At 34.4% G+C, this 18,951-nt stretch overlaps 1 protein-coding gene and 2 long non-coding RNA genes across 5 annotated transcripts in view; 2 read left to right on the forward strand and 1 right to left on the reverse strand.

Moving 5' to 3' along the window:
* The window catches only part of LOC127724673 (phosphatidylinositol-binding clathrin assembly protein LAP-like), a 488,025-nt gene that overhangs the window by 468,447 nt on the left and 627 nt on the right, over nucleotides 1-18,951 (reverse strand). The gene's annotated exons all lie outside the window — the stretch shown is intronic.
* Nucleotides 1-18,951, forward strand: part of LOC127724764 (uncharacterized) — a 567,962-nt gene that overhangs the window by 373,187 nt on the left and 175,824 nt on the right. Inside the window, exon 5 of one of the 2 annotated variants that reach the window (XR_007992666.1) lies at nucleotides 15,933-16,477. The exons of the other annotated variant lie outside the window; for it this stretch is intronic. This is a non-coding gene — a long non-coding RNA (uncharacterized LOC127724764). The remainder of the gene's footprint in view (nucleotides 1-15,932; nucleotides 16,478-18,951) is intronic. 2 annotated transcript variants of the gene reach the window in all.
* On the forward strand, nucleotides 9,825-12,153 carry LOC127724808 (uncharacterized). 2 transcript variants are annotated; one of them, XR_007992717.1, is made up of 2 exons: nucleotides 9,825-10,377; nucleotides 10,818-12,153. It is a non-coding gene; the product is annotated as an uncharacterized LOC127724808 (long non-coding RNA). The 2 variants fall into 2 exon arrangements; XR_007992718.1 differs by lacking the exon at nucleotides 9,825-10,377 and adding an exon at nucleotides 10,401-10,670.

Consider the following 18,951-nt stretch of genomic DNA (forward strand, 5'->3'; position numbering starts at 1 on the left):
CAAACTAGAATATATATGGTTTAGGGGTGGGGATCGTGACCACTTAGAAGATATTAGAACTTTCTCAAATGGCAGGGGGTCGGGATGACCCCTGGGGACTAACCCTGTTTATCATTCAAACCATTTTAGCATGACAAACCAGAATATATATGGTTTAGGGGTGGGGATCTTGATCATTTACAAGATATTAGAACTTTATCAAATGGCAGGGGGTCGGGATGACCCCTGGGGACTAACCCTGTATATCATTCAAACCATCTTAGCATGACAAACTAGAATATATATGGTTTAGGGGTGGGGATCTTGACCACTTACAAGATATTAGAACTTTCTCAAATGGCAGGGGGTGGGGGTGACCCCTGGGGACTAACCCTGTATTTCATATGATGTGCTTTATCATGACAAACCAGAATATATATGGTTTAGGGGTTGGGATCTCGACCATTTACAAGATATTAGAACTTTATCAAATGGCAGGGGGTCGGGATGACCCCTGGGGACTAACCCTGTATATCATTCAAACCATCTTAGCATGACAAACCAGAATATATATGGTTTAGGGGTGGGGATCTTGACCACTTACAAGATATTAGAACTTTCTTAATGGCAGGGGGTGGGGGTGACCCCTGGGGACTAACCCTGTATTTCATATGATGTGCTTTATCATGACAAACCAGAATATATATGGTTTAGGGGTAGGGATCTCGACCATTTACAAGATATTAGAACTTTCTCAAATGGCAGGGGGTCGGGATAACCCCTGGGGACTAACCCTGTATATCATTCAAACCATCTTAGCATGACAAACCAGAATATATATGGTTTAGGGGTGGGGATCTTGACCACTTAGAAGATATTAGAACTTTCTTAAATGGCAGGGGGTGGGGGTGACCCCTGGGGACTAACCCTGTATTTCATTTGATGTGCTTTGTTATGACAAACCAGAATATATATGATTTATGGGGGGGGGGATCTCGACCATTTACAAGCTATTAGAACTTTCTCAAATGGCAGGGGGTCGGGATAACCCCTGGGGATTAACCCTGTATATCATTCAAACCATCTTAGCATGACAAACCAGAATATATATGGTTTAGGGGTGGGGATCTTGACCACTTAGAAGATATTAGAACTTTCTTAAATGGCAGGGGGTGGGGGTGACCCCTGGGGACTAACCCTGTATTTCATTTGATGTGCTTTGTCATGACAAACCAGAATATATATGATTTATGGGGGGGGGGGATCTCGACCATTTACAAGCTATTAGAACTTTCTCAAATGGCAGGGGGTCGGGGTGACCCCTGGGGACTAACCCTGTATATCATTCAAACCATCTTAGCATAACAAACCAAAATATATATGGTTTAGGGGTGGGGATCTTGACCACTTACAAGGTATTAGAACTTTCTTAAATGGCAGGGGGTGGGGGTGACCCCTGGGGACTAACCCTGTATTTCATTTAATGGGCTTCATCATTTAGAAAATTTTCAATTAAAAAGATTGTGTCTATCACAAACGGTTTTCAATTTATAATCATTTGAAAATTTAAAAAAATAAAATCCCATAGGGTTCTATAGTAAAACCCTCTTTTCTTTTTGCCCCTCAAAGTACCCCTTTATAAACCCCACTGCACAAACAAAACCCTGATTGCACCACTAGACATGTTAGTCTAACATATTGTGAAACCCTAAGTTAATCTGACAAGCGGTTTTGGAGAACGGGTGCGGACAAGTTCAAATTTAAAAGCGGCGGAAGAAGAAGAAGAAGAAGAGAAGAAGAAGAAGAAGAAGAAGAAGAAGAAGAATAATAAGAACTGAGCAAAAACAATAAGTCTTCCCAAACTTCGTTTGGGAGACTTAAAAATCTAAATACACGGTTAGATTCGGCATAACAAATAAATAAATGTGGTAAAAGATTTTACAAATCTAATGCGCCATACTGGTCTTCCTTTATAAATATGCATTTCTTTAAACATAATTTAAAAGCAGTGTAGGTATAAAACCACTAATTCATAGCCCCATTGCTTTCTATGTTAAATTCTGCAATTTCAAGCATTAATGGCTAATTTGTCTTAAGTTCAAATAAAGTAGCAGTTATTTCATGTCAAAACTATACCTTATCCTGACTTGTGCTGAAAAATTCAACATACCTTTAATTGCATTTTAGAGCGTACTGGTTCCCGGAAGTTTGATAGTACAAAAACAGGTACTTCTGATCTGAACAACAGGGCAAATGTGCCCTCCTATTAAAATTGTATATACTTCTTTATTATTCAAAAGAAACTTTCAACACGGGTTCTACAGTGATCCCAAGTCCCCAAGCTTTCATTTGATACCAAAACTACCCAAATATTCCACCTATTGACAAAGATACAGCTATGCGTAGGAACTATTTTGTTTAAAATATGTACTACTTTCTTGTATGTTCTTTCCGACCGGGCCTTAATTAGTGGTTCTATACCTGTAAGGGAAGTTACCAAAACGTTGTATTTGGATTACCTCCCTTACACTGTTTCAAATTATCTTAATTGTTCATTAACCATTACTTTATACATAATTTAAAAGCAGTGTAAGGGAGATAATTTCAATGATGTATTTGATTTATCTCCCTTACACTGCTTTAAATTATGTTTTGTACTAAAGTATTTGTCCATTAATGAGGACAACCTTGTTTTTCCCCCTTTTTTGCCCCTAATTCTTAAACGGTTTGAGCAATAACCCCCCAAAGCAAATCCTAACCATCCCTTTGTGGTATGGAAACTTGTAGTATAATTTCAGAGAGATCCATACACCGTTCCACAGTTATTGTCTGGAAACTAGAAAAAGCTTTTTTTGGCCCCTAATTCCTTAACTGTTGGTACCATAACCCCCAAAATCAATCCCCACCTTCCTTTTGTGGTATTGAACCTTATGGTAAAATTTCATAGAGATCCATTCACTTAAACTAAAGTTAGAGTGCGAAAACTAATGCATCTTCGGACGACGACGCCGGACGACTACGACGACGACGCCAACGTCATACCAATATACGACCACAAAAATTTTTTTGCGGTCGTATAAAAAGGGACCCAAAATTAAAAATCTAATACACGATTAGATTTGGAATATCAAAGAACCCCAATAATTCAATTTTTGATGAAATCAAACAAAGTTTAATTTTGGACCCTTTTGACCTCAATATGAACCAATTTGATAGCGGGGCCCACAAATAAAAAATCTAAATACATGGTTAGATTCAGCATATCAAAGAACCCCCATACATTCAATTTTTGTTGAAATCAAACAAAGTTTAATTTTGGATCCCAACTTGGACCAACTTGAAAACTGGGCTAATAATCAAATATCTAAACACATGTTTAGATTCAGCATATCAAAACACCCAAAGAATTCAATTTTTGTTAAAATCAAACTAAGTTTAATTTTGGACTCTTTGGACCTTAATGTAGACCAATTTGAACAAGAGTGCACACGCTGAAATGTCTCGCCTTCTTTACTAATCATTGATATTATGTTGATAGTCCTAAATATAAAGCTTTATTACAACTGTCACATAAACTTAACATTAACCAAGTAAACTAAACATTGACCAATGAACCATGAAAATGAGGTCAAGGTCAGATGAACCATGCTAGGCAGGCATGTACAGCTAACAACTCTTCCATACAACAAATAGAGTTGACCTATTGCTTATAGTTTAAGAAAAACAGACCAAAACACAATAAAATGCTCCGCAGGGCGCAGCTTGATACGACCGCAGAGGTCGAACCCTGAACAGTTGGGGGAAGTATGGACACAACATTCAAGCTTGATACAGCTTTGGATTTGGATTGTGATTAAATATTTGACACAGCATAGGTTTCTAACACAGATTGAATGTGGCCTAAGAACTTAAAAATTTTAAATTGGACATTCACCTATTATGTTCCAATATCCAAAATCTAAATACATGGTTTGATTCAGCATATCAAAGAACCCCAAGAATTCAATTTTTGATGAAATCAAACAAAGTTTAATTTTGGACCCTTTGGACCTTAATGTAGACCAATTTGAAAACGGAACCAAAAATTAAGAATCTAAATACACGGTTAGATTCGGCATATCAAAGAACCCCAATAATTCAATTTTTGATGAAATCAAACAAAGTTTAATTTTGGACCCTTTTGACCTCAATGTGGACAAAGTTGATAACGGGGCCCAAAAATCAAAAATCTAAATACATGGTTAGATTCAGCATATCAAAGAACCCCATATATTCAATTTTTGTTGAAATCAAACAAAGTTTAATTTTGGAACCCGATTTGGACCAACTTGAAAACTGGGCCCATAATCAAAAATCTAAATACATGTTTAGATTCAGCATATCAAAGAACCCTAAGAATTCAATTTTTGTTAAAATCAAACTAAGTTTAATTTTGGACCCTTTGGACCTTAATGTAGACCAAATTGAAAACGGAACCAAAATTTAAGAATCTAAATACACAGTTAGATTCGGCATATCAAAGAACCCCAATAATTCAATTTTTGATGAAATCAAACAAAGTTTAATTTTGGACCCTTTGGACCTCAATGTGGACCAATTTAAAAACGGGGCCCAAAATCCAAAAACTAAATACACGGTTAGATTCAGCATATTAAAGAACCCCATGAAATCAAGAATAAAACCCCATTGAAATTGGTCAAGAAATAAGCAATTTATAGGAAGTATCTTCTTTTGCACAATCCTGTGCTATTAAATATTTCTTGCTATTGCACAATACTGTACAATTGACAATTTCTTGCTATTGGGCAATATTGTGCTATTGGATATTTCTTGCTATTGCGCAATACTGTGCAATTGAAGATTTCTTGCTATTGCGCAATACTGTGCAATTGAAGATTTCTTGCTATTGTGCAATACTGTGCAATTGAAAATTTCTTGCTATTGCACAATACTTATTATATAATAATTTACACGTCCTGTTTGGTGTGTATCTCCTACAATATCATTATTATTTGATTTTAAATATAAATCAGAAATAACCAACTTAAAATGGAAAATTTTAAAAGAAACAAAAAAGGAAAAAAAGAAAAATAAAATGCTTCGCTGGGCGCAGCTTGATACGACCGCAGAGGTCGAACCCTGAACAGTTGGGGCAAGTATGGACACAACATTCAAGCTTGATACAGCTCTGAATTTGGATTGTGATTAAATATTTGACACAGCATAGGTTTCTGACACAGAAAGAATGTGGTCTAAGAACTTCAATTTTTTTAATTTACCTATTATGGTCCAATGTCCAAAATCAAAATACATGGTTAGATTCAGCATATCAAAGAACCCCATATATTCAATTTTTGTTGAAATCAAACAAAGTTTAATTTTGGACCCCAACTTGGACAAACTTGAAAACTGGTCCCATAATCAAAAATCTAAACACATGTTTAGATTCAGCATATCAAAGTACCCGAAGAATTCAATTTTTGTTAAAATCAAACTAATTTTAATTTTGGACCCTTTGGACCTTAATGTAGACAAATTTAAAAAGCGGGACCCAAAATTAAAAATCTAAAAACACGGTTAGATTTGGCATATCAAAGAACCCCAATAATTCAATTTGATGAAATCAAACAAAGTTTAATTTTGGACCCTTTTGACCTCAATATGAACCAATTTGATAGCGGGCCCACAAATAAAAAATCTAAATACATGGTAAGATTCAGCATATCAAAGAACCCTATATATTCAATTTTTGTTGAAATCAAACAAAGTTTAATTTTGGACCCCAATTTGGACCAACTTGAAAACTGGGCCAAAAATCTAAAATCTAAATACATGTTTAGATTCAGCATATCAAAGAACCCCATATATTCAATTTTTGTTGAAATCAAACAAAGTTTAATTTTGGACCCCAACTTGGACCAACTTGAAAACTGGTCCCATAATCAAAAATCTAAACACATGTTTAGATTCAGCATATCAAAGAACCTAAAAAATTCAATTTTTGTTAAAATCAAACTAAGTTTAATTTTGGACCCTTTGGACCTTAATGTAGACCAATTTAAAAAACAGGACCCAAAATTAAAAATCTAAATACACGGTTAGATTTGGCATATCAAAGAACCCCAATAATTCAATTTTTGATGAAATCAAACAAAGTTTAATTTTGGACCCTTTTGACCTCAATATGAACCAATTTGATAGCGGGCCCACAAATAAAAAATCTAAATACATGGTAAGATTCAGCATATCAAAGAACCCCATATATTCAATTTTTGTTGAAATCAAACAAAGTTTAATTTTGGACCCCATTTTGGACCAACTTGAAAACTGGGCCAAAAATCTAAAATCTAAATACATGTTTAGATTCAGCATATCAAAGAACCCCATATATTCAATTTTTGTTGAAATCAAACAAAGTTTAATTTTGGACCCCAACTTGGACCAACTTGAAAACTGGTCCCATAATCAAAAATCTAAACACATGTTTAGATTCAGCATATCAAAGAACCTAAAAAATTCAATTTTTGTTAAAATCAAACTAAGTTTAATTTTGGACCCTTTGGACCTTAATGTAGACCAATTTAAAAAACAGGACCCAAAATTAAAAATCTAAATACACGGTTAGATTTGGCATATCAAAGAACCCCAATAATTCAATTTTTGATGAAATCAAACAAAGTTTAATTTTGGACCCTTTTGACCTCAATATGAACCAATTTGATAGCGGGCCCACAAATAAAAAATCAAAATACATGGTAAGATTCAGCATATCAAAGAACCCCATATATTCAATTTTTGTTGAAATCAAACAAAGTTTAATTTTGGACCCCATTTTGGACCAACTTGAAAACTGGGCCAAAAATCTAAAATCTAAATACATGTTTAGATTCAGCATATCAAAGAACCCCATATATTCAATTTTTGTTGAAATCAAACAAAGTTTAATTTTGGACCCCAACTTGGACAAACTTGAAAACTGGTCCCATAATCAAAAATCTAAACACATGTTTAGATTCAGCATATCAAAGTACCCGAAGAATTCAATTTTTGTTAAAATCAAACTAATTTTAATTTTGGACCCTTTGGACCTTAATGTAGACAAATTTAAAAAGCGGGACCCAAAATTAAAAATCTAAAAACACGGTTAGATTTGGCATATCAAAGAACCCCAATAATTCAATTTGATGAAATCAAACAAAGTTTAATTTTGGACCCTTTTGACCTCAATATGAACCAATTTGATAGCGGGCCCACAAATAAAAAATCTAAATACATGGTAAGATTCAGCATATCAAAGAACCCTATATATTCAATTTTTGTTGAAATCAAACAAAGTTTAATTTTGGACCCCAATTTGGACCAACTTGAAAACTGGGCCAAAAATCTAAAATCTAAATACATGTTTAGATTCAGCATATCAAAGAACCCCATATATTCAATTTTTGTTGAAATCAAACAAAGTTTAATTTTGGACCCCAACTTGGACCAACTTGAAAACTGGTCCCATAATCAAAAATCTAAACACATGTTTAGATTCAGCATATCAAAGAACCTAAAAAATTCAATTTTTGTTAAAATCAAACTAAGTTTAATTTTGGACCCTTTGGACCTTAATGTAGACCAATTTAAAAAACAGGACCCAAAATTAAAAATCTAAATACACGGTTAGATTTGGCATATCAAAGAACCCCAATAATTCAATTTTTGATGAAATCAAACAAAGTTTAATTTTGGACCCTTTTGACCTCAATATGAACCAATTTGATAGCGGGCCCACAAATAAAAAATCAAAATACATGGTAAGATTCAGCATATCAAAGAACCCCATATATTCAATTTTTGTTGAAATCAAACAAAGTTTAATTTTGGACCCCATTTTGGACCAACTTGAAAACTGGGCCAAAAATCTAAAATCTAAATACATGTTTAGATTCAGCATATCAAAGAACCCCATATATTCAATTTTTGTTGAAATCAAACAAAGTTTAATTTTGGACCCCAACTTGGACCAACTTGAAAACTGGGCCCATAATCAAAAATCTAAACACATGTTTAGATTCAGCATATCAAAGAACCCTAAGAATTCAATTTTTGTTAAAATCAAACTAAGTTTAATTTTGGTCCCTTTGGACCTTAATGTAGACCAATTTAAAAAACGGGACCCAAAATTAAAAATCTAAATACACGGTTAGATTCGGCATATCAAAGAACCCCAATAATTCAAATTTGATGAAATCAAACAAAGTTAAATTTTGGACCCTTTGGACCTCAATGTGGACCAATTTAAAAACGAGGCCCAAAATCCAAAAACTTAATACACGGTTAGATTCAGCATATTAAAGAACCCCAAGAATTCAAGAATAAAACCCCATTGAAATTGATCAAGAAATAAGCAATTTATACGAAGTATCTTCTTTTGCACAATACTGTGCAATTGAATATTTCTTGCTATTGCGCAATACTGTACAATTGACAATTTCTTGCTATTGCGCAATATTGTGCTATTGGATATTTCTTGTTATTGCGCAATACTGTTAAATTGAAGATTTCTTGCTATTGCGCAATACTGTGCAATTGAAGATTTCTTGCTATTGTGCAATACTGTGCAATTGAAAATTTCTTGCTATTGCACAATACTTATTATATAATAATTTACACATCCTGTTTGGTGTGTATCTCCTACCATATCATTATTATTTGCTTTTGAATATAAATCAGAAATAACCAACTTAAAATGGAAAATTTTAAAAGAAAAAAAAAAGGAAAAAAAGAAAAAAAAAAAAAAAAAATCCCCCCCCCAAATTTTTTGAACCCCCTTATGATTCATCACCCCCAAACTCAATCCCAGCCTTCCCTTTGTGGTATGGTACCTTGCAGTACAATTTCAGAGAGATCCATACACTTGAACACAAGTTATTGTCTGGAAACTAGAAAAATGCTTATTTTTGGCCCCTTTTTGGCCCCCAATTCCTAAACGTTTCGGGCAATTACCCCCAAACTCAATTCCAGCTTTCCCTTTGTGATATGGAACCTTGTAGTACAATTTCAGAAATATCCAAACACTTACACACAAGTTATTGTCATGAAACTAGAAAAATGCTTGTTTTTTGCCCCTTTTTTGGCCCCTAATTCCTAAAATTTTGAGGCAATTACCCCCAAAATCAATTACAGCCTTCCCTTTGTGATATGGAACCTTGTGGTACAATGTCAGAGAGATCCATACACTTACACACAAGTTATTGTCTGAAAGTTACAAAAATGCTTATTTTTGGCCCCTTTTTGGCCCCTAATTCCTTAACTGTTGGTACCATAACCCCCAAAATCAATCCCAACCTTCCTTTCGTGGTATTGAACCTTATGGTGAAATTTCATGGAGATCCATTCACTTAAACTAAAGTTAGAGTGCGAAAACCAATGTGTCTTCGGACGACGCCGACGACGACGCCGGACGACGACGATGACGACGACGCCAACGTCATACCAATATACGACCAAAAAATTTTTAATTTTTGCGGTCGTATAAAAGGAAAAAAAAATAAATCCCCCCCCAAAATTTTTTGAACCCCCATTATGATTCATCACCCCCTAACTCAATCCCAGCCTTCCCTTTGTGGTATGGTACCTTGCAGTACAATTTCAGGGAGATCCATACACTTGAACACAAGTTATTGTCTGGAAACTAGAAAAAAATGTGTTTTTTGGCCCCTTTTTGGCCCCAAATTCCTAAACGTTTAGGGCAATTACCCCCAAACTCAAACCCAGCTTTCCCTTTGTGATATGGAACCTTGTAGTACAATTTCAGAAAGATCCATACACTTACACACAAGTTATTGTCATGAAACTAGAAAAATGCTTGTTTTTTGCCCCTTTTTTGGCCCCTAATTCCTAAAATTTGGAGGCAATTACCCCCAAAATCAATCCCAGCATTCCTTTAGTGATATGGAACCTTGTGGTACAATGTCAGAGAGATCCATACACTTACACACAAGTTATGTCTGGAAGTTACAAAAATTGTATTACCATAACCCCCAAAATCAATCCCAACCTTCCTTTTGTGGTATTGAACCTTGTGGTAAAATTTCATAAAGATCCATTCACTTAAACTAAAGTAAGAGTGCCAAAACCAATGTGTCTTCGGACGACGCCGGACGACGACGACGACGACGCCAACGTCATACCAATATACGACCACAAAAATTTTTTTGCGGTCGTATAAAAACTTAACACTGAGCAATGAACCTTGAAAATGAGGTCAAGGTCAAATAAAACCTGCGTGACTGCCAAATAGATCATAAAATATTTCCATACACCAAATATAGTTGAACTATTGCATATAGTATAAGAAAAACAGACCAAAACACAAAAACTTAACTATAACCACTGAACCATGAAAATGAGGTCAAGGTCAGATAACACCTGCCAGTTGGACATGTACATCTTACAGTCCTTCCATACACCAAATATACTAGACCTATTGCTTATAGTATCTGAGATATGGACTTGACCACCAAAACTTAACCTTGTTCATTGATCCATGAAATGAGGTCGAGGTCAAGTGAAAACTGTCTGACGGGCATGAGGACCTTGCAAGGTACGCACATACCAAATATAGTTGAATTATTGCACATAGTATTAGAAAAAAAGACCAAAACTCAAAAACTTAACTTTGACCACTGAACCATGGAAATGAGGTCAAGGTCAAATAACACCTGCCCGCTAGACATGTACACCTTACAATCATTCCATACACCAAATATAGTAGACCTATGGCATACAGTATAAGAAAAACAGACCAAAACACAAAAACTTAACTATAACCACTGAACCATGAAAATGAGGTCAAGGTCAGATGACACCTGCCAGTTGGACATGTACACCTTACAGTCCTTCCATACACCGAATATACTAGACCTATTGCTTATAGTATCTGAGATATGGACTTGACCACCAAAACTAAACCTTGTTCATTGATCCATGAAATGAGGTCGAGGTCAAGTGAAAACTGTCTGACGGTCATGAGGACCTTGCAAGGTACGCACATACCAAATATAGTTGAACTATTGCACATAGTATTAGAAAAAAAGACCAAAACTCAAAAACTTAATACCAAATATAGTTATCCTATTACTTATAATAAGAGAGAATCTAACATTTCAAAAAATCTTAACTTTTTTTTCAAGTAGTCACTGAACCATGAAAATGAGGTCAAGGACATTGGACATGTGACTGACGGAAACTTCGTAACATGAGGCATCCATATACAAAATATGAAGCATCCAGACCTTCCACCTTCTAAAATATAAAGCTTTTAAGAAGTTAGCTAACGCCGCCGCCGCCGCCGCATCACTATCCCTATGTCAAGCTTTCTGCGACAAAAGTCGCAGGCTCGACAAAAACGGGACCCAAAATTAAAAATCTAAAAACATGGTAAGATTTGGCATATCAAAGAACCCCAATAATTCAATTTTTGATGAAATCAAACAAAGTTTAATTTTGGACCCTTTTGACCTCAATATGAACCAATTTGATAGCAGGCCCACAAATAAAAAATCTAAATACATGGTTAGATTTGGCATATCAAAGAACCCCAATAATTCAATTTTTGATGAAATCAAACGAAGTTTAATTTTGGACCCTTTTGACCTCAATATGAACCAATTTGATAGCGGAGTCCACAAATAAAAAATCTAAATACATGGTTAGATTCAGCATATCAAAGAACCCCATATATTCATTTTTTGTTGAAATCAAACAAAGTTTAATTTTGGACCCCAATTTGGACCAACTTGAAAACTGGGCCAAAAATCGAAAATCAAAATACATGTTTAGATTCAGCATATCAAAGAACCCCATATATTCAATTTTTGTTGAAATCAAACAAAGTTTAATTTTGGACCCCAACTTGGACCAACTTGAAAACTGGGCCCATAATCAAATATCTAAACACATGTTTAGATTCAGCATATCAAAGAACTCCAAGAATCCAATTTTTGTTAAAATCAAACTAAGTTTAAGTTTGGACCCTTTGGACCTTAATGTAGACCAATTTAAATATAATGCTCTGCTGGGGCGCAGCTTGATACGACCGCAGAGGTCGAACCCTGAACAGTTGGGGCAAATTTGGACACAACATTCAAGCTTGATACAGCACTGAATTTGGATTGTAATTAAATATTTGACACAGCATAGGTTTCTGACACAGAATGAAAGTGGTCTAAGAACTTAAAAATTTTTAATTTACCTATTCAAACCATATCATTATTATTTGCTTTTATATATAAATCAGAAATAACCAATTTAAAATGGAAAATTTTAAAGAAAAAAAAAGAAAAAAAAAAAAACCCAAATTTTTTGAACCCCCTTATGATTCATCACCCCAAACTCAATCCCAGCCTTCCCTTTGTGGTATGGTACCTTGCAGTACAATTTTAGAGAGATCCATACACTTGAAAACAAGTTATTATCTGGAAACTAAAAAAATGCTTGTTTTTTGGCCCCTTTTTGGCCCCAAATTCCTAAATGTTTAGGGCAATTACCCCCAAATTCCTAAACGTTTAGGGCAATTACCCCCAAACTAAAACCCAGCTTTCCCTTTGTGATATGGAACCTTGCAGTACAATTTCATAAAGATCCATACACTTACACACAAGTTATTGTCCTGAAACTAGAAAAATGCTTGTTTTTTTGCCCTTTTATGGCCCCTAATTACTAAAATTTTGAGGGAATTACCCCCAAAATCAATCCCAGCCTTCCCTTTGTGGTATGGTACCTTGCAGTACAATTTCAGAGAGATCCATACACTTGAACACAAGTTATTGTCTGGAAACTAGAAAAATGCTTATTTTTGGCCCCTTTTTCCTAAAATATTTGGGCAATTACCCCCAAACTCAATTCCAGCTTTCCCTTTGTGATATGGAACCTTGTAGTACAATTTCATAAGGATCCATACACTTACACACAAGTTATTGTCATGAAACTAGAAAAATGCTTGTTTTTTGCCCCTTTTTGGCCCCTAATTCCTAAAATTTGGAGGCAATTACCCCCAAAATCAATCCCAGCATTCCCTTTGTGATATGGAACCTTGTGATACAATGTCAGAGAGATCCATAGACTTACACACAAGTTATTGACATGAAACTAGAAAAATGCTTGTTTTTTGCCCCTTTTTGGCCCCGTATTCCTAAAATTTGAAGGCAATTACCCCCAAAATCAATCCCAGCATTCCCTTTGTGATATGGAACCTTGTGGTACAATGTCAGAGAGATCCATACACTTACACACAAGTTATGTCTGGAAGTTACAAAAATGCTTATTTTTGGCCCCTTTTTGGCCCCTTATTCCTTAACTGTTGGTACCATAACCCCCAAAATCAATCCCCACCTTCCTTTTGTGGTATTGAACCTTATGGTAAAATTTCATTTAGATCCATTCACTTAAACTAAAGTTAGAGTGCGAAAACTAATGTGTCTTCGGAAGACGACGACGACGCCGCCAACGTCATACCAATATACGACCACAAAAATTTTTTTGCAGTCGTATAAAAACAGGACCCAAAATTAAAAATCTAAATACATGGTAAGATTTGGCATATCAAAGAACCCCAATAATTCAATTTTTGATGAAATCAAACGAAGTTTAATTTTGGACCCTTTTGACCTCAATATGAACCAATTTGATAGCGGGGTCCACAAATAAAAAATCTAAATACATGGTTAGATTCAGCATATCAAAGAACCCCATATATTCAATTTTTGTTGAAATCAAACAAAGTTTAATATAGGACCCCAATTTGGACCAACTTGAAAACTGGGCCAAAAATCAATAAATCTAAATACATGTTTAGATTCAGCATATCAAAGAACCCCATATATTAAATTTTTGTTAAAATCAAACAAAGTTTAATTTTGGACCCTTTGGACCTTAATGTAGACCAATTTGAAAACTGGACCCAAAATTAAAAATCTAAATACACGGTTAGATTCGGCATAACAAATAAATAAATGTGATCAAAGATTTTACAAATCTAATGCGCCATACTGTGCAATTAAAGACTTCTTGAAATTTTTCAATATTTGAAATTTGAAAAAAAAATAATATTTGAAGAATAATTCTTTTTAATTTCTGAAATCTGAAATGAGAAAAGAATTGACCCCCCACAATTTCTTTATACCCCACCCCCCCCCCCCCCCCCCTCCCCCCTTTTTCCTCAAAAAATTCTTTCCCTCAAAATATGGTCATAATCTCAATTCAAATTTCCAATGGAGTTTGCAACCATAATTACCCATTTAAATTTACCATAGTGCTAACTTAATCTATTTTATAATAGAATTTAAAATATAGTGTCAAATCTTTCATATGGATTTTTTTGTAAAAAAAAAAGATGCAACATTTGCAGATATTTTTACTGGTCTTCCTTTATAAATATGCATTTCTTTAAACATAATTTAAAAGCAGTGTAAGGGAAGTAACCAAAACGTAGTATTTGGATTACCTCCCTTACACTGTTTTAAATTATCTTAATTGTTCATTAACCATTACTTAATACATAATTTAAAAGCAGTGTAAGGGAGATAATTTCAATGATGTATTTGATTTATCTCCCTTACACTGCTTTAAATTATGTTTTGTACTAAAATATTTGTCCATTAACCAGGACAACCTTGTTTTCCCCCCTTTTTCACCCTAATTCCTAAACGGTTTGAGCCATAACCCCCCCCCCAAGCTAATCCTAATCATCTCTTTGTGGTATGGAAACTTGTAGTATAATTTCAGAGAGATCCATACACAGTTCCACAGTTATTGTCTGGAAACTAGAAAATACTTATTTTTGGCCCCTTTTTTGGCCCCTAATTCCTTAACTGTTGGTACCATAACCCCCAAAATCAATCCCCACCTTCCTTTTGTGGTATTGAACCTTATGGTAAAATTTCAAAGAGATCCATTCACTTAAACTAAAGTTAGAGTGCGAAAACCAATGTGTCTTCAGACGACGACGACGGACGACGCCAATGTCATACCAATATACGACTGCAAAACTTTTTTGCGGTCATATGAAAAGTGTGGAAAACACTTTAACATTAGATATGATTAATAGTTCTCTAAAATTAGATATGATGTAATACAGTGTATATCTATTTTCAAATTATAATCAAATATAATTAATAGTTCCAAATATTTTTTCATTTATTTGTCACAAACTAATATAGATTTGTAACATATCTATAAAATGTCAACAATTTTTATCTACACAATATAATGTAATATACATTAATAAAAATAGATTATTATCTAATCAAAGGATTTCACTTCATAATTTTTTTACATATATAGCATTCTGCAAATTAGTTTATACAAAATAACAAACAAACCTGCCAAAAAATTCTTCAAATAATTTACCAAAGAATGTCTTTTAAAAAATCTCCCTTTGTACAGAAATATGGTTTAACATAGTACTCTTATATTAGATATGGTACAGAGTTATGGTCCATAACTCTGGACTAAATCATCAGACAAGAACAAAATTCCAACTTGATCTATAACTTGTCATGGCAAAACTATATACCAAATATCAAATCAATATCTTCAAGAACGATGAAAAAAAGTGTGGAAAACTGATTTGCTGGACTGACGGATGGACAGACGGACAGAGTGCAAACCTAAAGTCCCCTTCGACTTCGTCAAATATTATAATGAACAAGCATTCTGAGAGTATTGCATGGCAATACATAGTCCTCTAGTAGTAGGCCTACCGATTAAAAATTCATTGTACTGGAACAAAATGCTAACTTGAACTATAACTTGTCATGGTGTAAACTATAAAACAAATATCAAATCAATATCTTAGAGCATGACAAAATAAACTGCTTCGCTGAGCGCAGCTGGATACGCTCGCAGATGTCCAACCCTGATCAAGAGTTTGGGCAAAATTGACACAATATTCAACCTTGAAACAGGTCTGAATTTGGATTGTAATTAAATATTTGATATATTATAGCTTTCTGAATAAATGTAGTCAAAGAACTTGAAATTGGTTATATGAAAGATTTCTTGCTGTTGTGCAATACACTGTGCTGTTGCGCAATACTTAGTAAATCTGTTGTCAGACTATAAACAAATAAAATCTTATAACTCTGAAATATAAAATCAAAAATTTATAAAAAATCAAAAGGGAGCTTACAAAAATAGATATAAACAATTTACCAAAGTCTCATAAAAAATATAAAAAATAGTTTCAGCATTTTAGAGATATTGTCCGAAAACTGGAAAATCCCCCTTTTTGTAATGAATAAAACCCCATAACTCAAAAACACAAAATCTAAACTTGATAAAAATCAAAAGGGAGCTCATGTCAATAGATAAAAATAAAATGCTCTGCTGGGCGCAGCTTGATACGACTGCAGAGGTCGAACCCTGAACAGTTGGGGCAAGTATGGACACAACATTCAAGCTTGATACAGCACTGAATTTGTATTGTGATTAAATATTTGACACAGCATAGGTTTCTGACACAGAATGAATGCGGTCTAAGAACTCAAAAAATTTTAATTTACCTATTCAAACCATATCATTATTATTTACTTTTATATATAAATCAGAAATAACCAATTTAAAATGGAAAATTTTTAAGGAAAAAAAAATCCCCACCCCCAAATTTTTTTAACCCCCTAATGATTCATCACCCCCAAACTCAACCCCAGCCTTCCCTTTGTGGTATGGTACCTTGCAGTACAATTTCAGAGAGATCCATACACTTGAACACAAGTTATTGTCTGGAAACTAGAAAAATGCTTGTTTTTTGGCCCCTTTCTGGCCCCAAATTCCTGAATATTTAGGACAATTACCCCCAAACTCAAACCCAGCTTTCATTTTGTGAAATGGAACCTTGTAGTACAATTTCATAAAGATCCATACACTTACACACAAGTTATTGTACTGAAACTAGAAAAATGCTTGTTTTTTGCCCCTTTTTGGCCCCTAATTCCTAAACTTTTGAGGCAGTTACCCCCAAAATCAATCCCAGCCTTCCCTTTGTGTTATGGTACCTTGCAGTACAATTTCAGAGAGATCCATACACTTGAACACAAGTTGTTGTCTGGAAACTAGAAAGATTCTTATTTTTGGCCCCTTATTCCTTAACGTTTTGGGCAATTACCCCCAAACTCAATTCCAGCCTTCCTTTTGTGATATGGAACCTTGTAGTACAATTTCAGAAAGATACATAGACTTACACACAAGTTACATGTATTGTCATGAAACTAGAAAAATGCTTGTTTTTTGCCCCTTTTTTGGCCCCTAATTCCTAAAATTTTGAGGCAATTACCCCCAAAATCAATCCCAGCATTCCCTTTGTGATATGGAACCTTGTGGTACAATGTCAGAGAGATCCATACACTAACACACAAGTCATGTCTGGAAGTTACAAAAATGCTTATTTTTGGCCCCTAATTCCTTAACTGTTGGTACCATAACCCCCAAAATCAATCCCAACCTTCCTTTTGTGGTATTGAACCTTATGGTAAAATTTCATAGAGATCCATTTTACTTAAACTAAAGTTAAAGTGCGAAAACCAATGTGTCTTCGGACGACGACAACGCCACTGTCATACCAATATACGAGCGGTCGTATAAAAACGGCCGTTGTAGTTCATATTTCAGCACTTTTTTACATCAGTTATTAGATGTACCGCAACTGTTTCCAATAAGTGTTTACATCGGTTATCAGATGTACCCGCTGCCAACTTCTTATACTGGTTTACGGATTTATTATAAATAAACCAAAGCGGCGATCTACACGTGGCCTACTATATTTGTTCATAGAGCCATCCCTGGCAAACAATCGGCGATTGAACCCTACAATGGAGCAAACAAATACTGTAACGGCCAAGAAAGTGATTCAGATGATGAAATGGATAGTGAAGATGACTTTAAATAAGAATAATCAGAAGACCTGAACTGATCCTTCATTGTTAATTTGGTGCGAAGAATAAAACTAATATTAATACAGTTATTTTTGATAAAATATGTTATTAATTTTATTTCAGGATAAAATTGACAGATTTTGTAGGACTGGCTAAAATTTTGTAGGACTGACAATTAATCATGCTTTGTCGGTCCCATGACCGACGGGTCAAAATAAGTTTTCGCGAACTCTGAAATTCAGCAATTTTTCCATTTGTAAAGGGGCATAACTCTAGAACAGACAAAGTGACGCCATCAAAATTCAAACTTGATCTGTGTTTTGTGGTATTAAGCATTGTGTATAAGATTCATAACATTCGGTTGCAGAAAACCTAAGTTAGTGAACAGAAACACAAAATTCAGAAATTTTTCCATTTGTAAAGGGGCATACATGTAACTCTAGAAAGGTAAAAGTGATGCAACCCAAATTCAAAATGATCAAAACACTTGATCTGTGTTTTTTTGGTAATAAGCAATGTGCACAAGTTTCATAACATTAGGTTGAGGCAAACCAAAGTTTGAGAAATTTTGGAAACCAATTTCAGGATAAGGACGTACGGATGTACGGACGGACCTACATGTACAGACGGACAAGGGTAAAACTTATATAATCAGTTGTTTGCTGTTTTGAAGTTTTCTCAATATTTTATTAATTATGCTTGATTGGGTATCATTTAAAAAACTATGGTATAAATTATAAACAATACATCGTAACCTGTTTTTTTGTGTTAACCATTTTCAGTTAGTTTTCGATGTTTTATAATTAAAATAATTGGGATTAAACAAAGAAGCCATTACCCAAGCTACTGTTTAATCCACTTATGAGGAGAAAAACAAATTTAATCATTGTAATTTAAATTGTTTTTTTCTGGATTTCGTGTCTAAATGAAATGATTAACGTTGGCACCAATTTTGTATGTTTTTTAGCAATGCACAGTTGTCATGAAATGGAAGTTCCTTGGTAAGGCATTGTTTATATCAAAGTTTCCATTCGAATTTCTGTTATGCGTGACA

Source organism: Mytilus californianus, unplaced genomic scaffold (assembly GCF_021869535.1).
Source record: "Mytilus californianus isolate M0D057914Y unplaced genomic scaffold, xbMytCali1.0.p SCAF_14, whole genome shotgun sequence".
Classification (NCBI taxonomy): domain Eukaryota; kingdom Metazoa; phylum Mollusca; class Bivalvia; order Mytilida; family Mytilidae; genus Mytilus; species Mytilus californianus.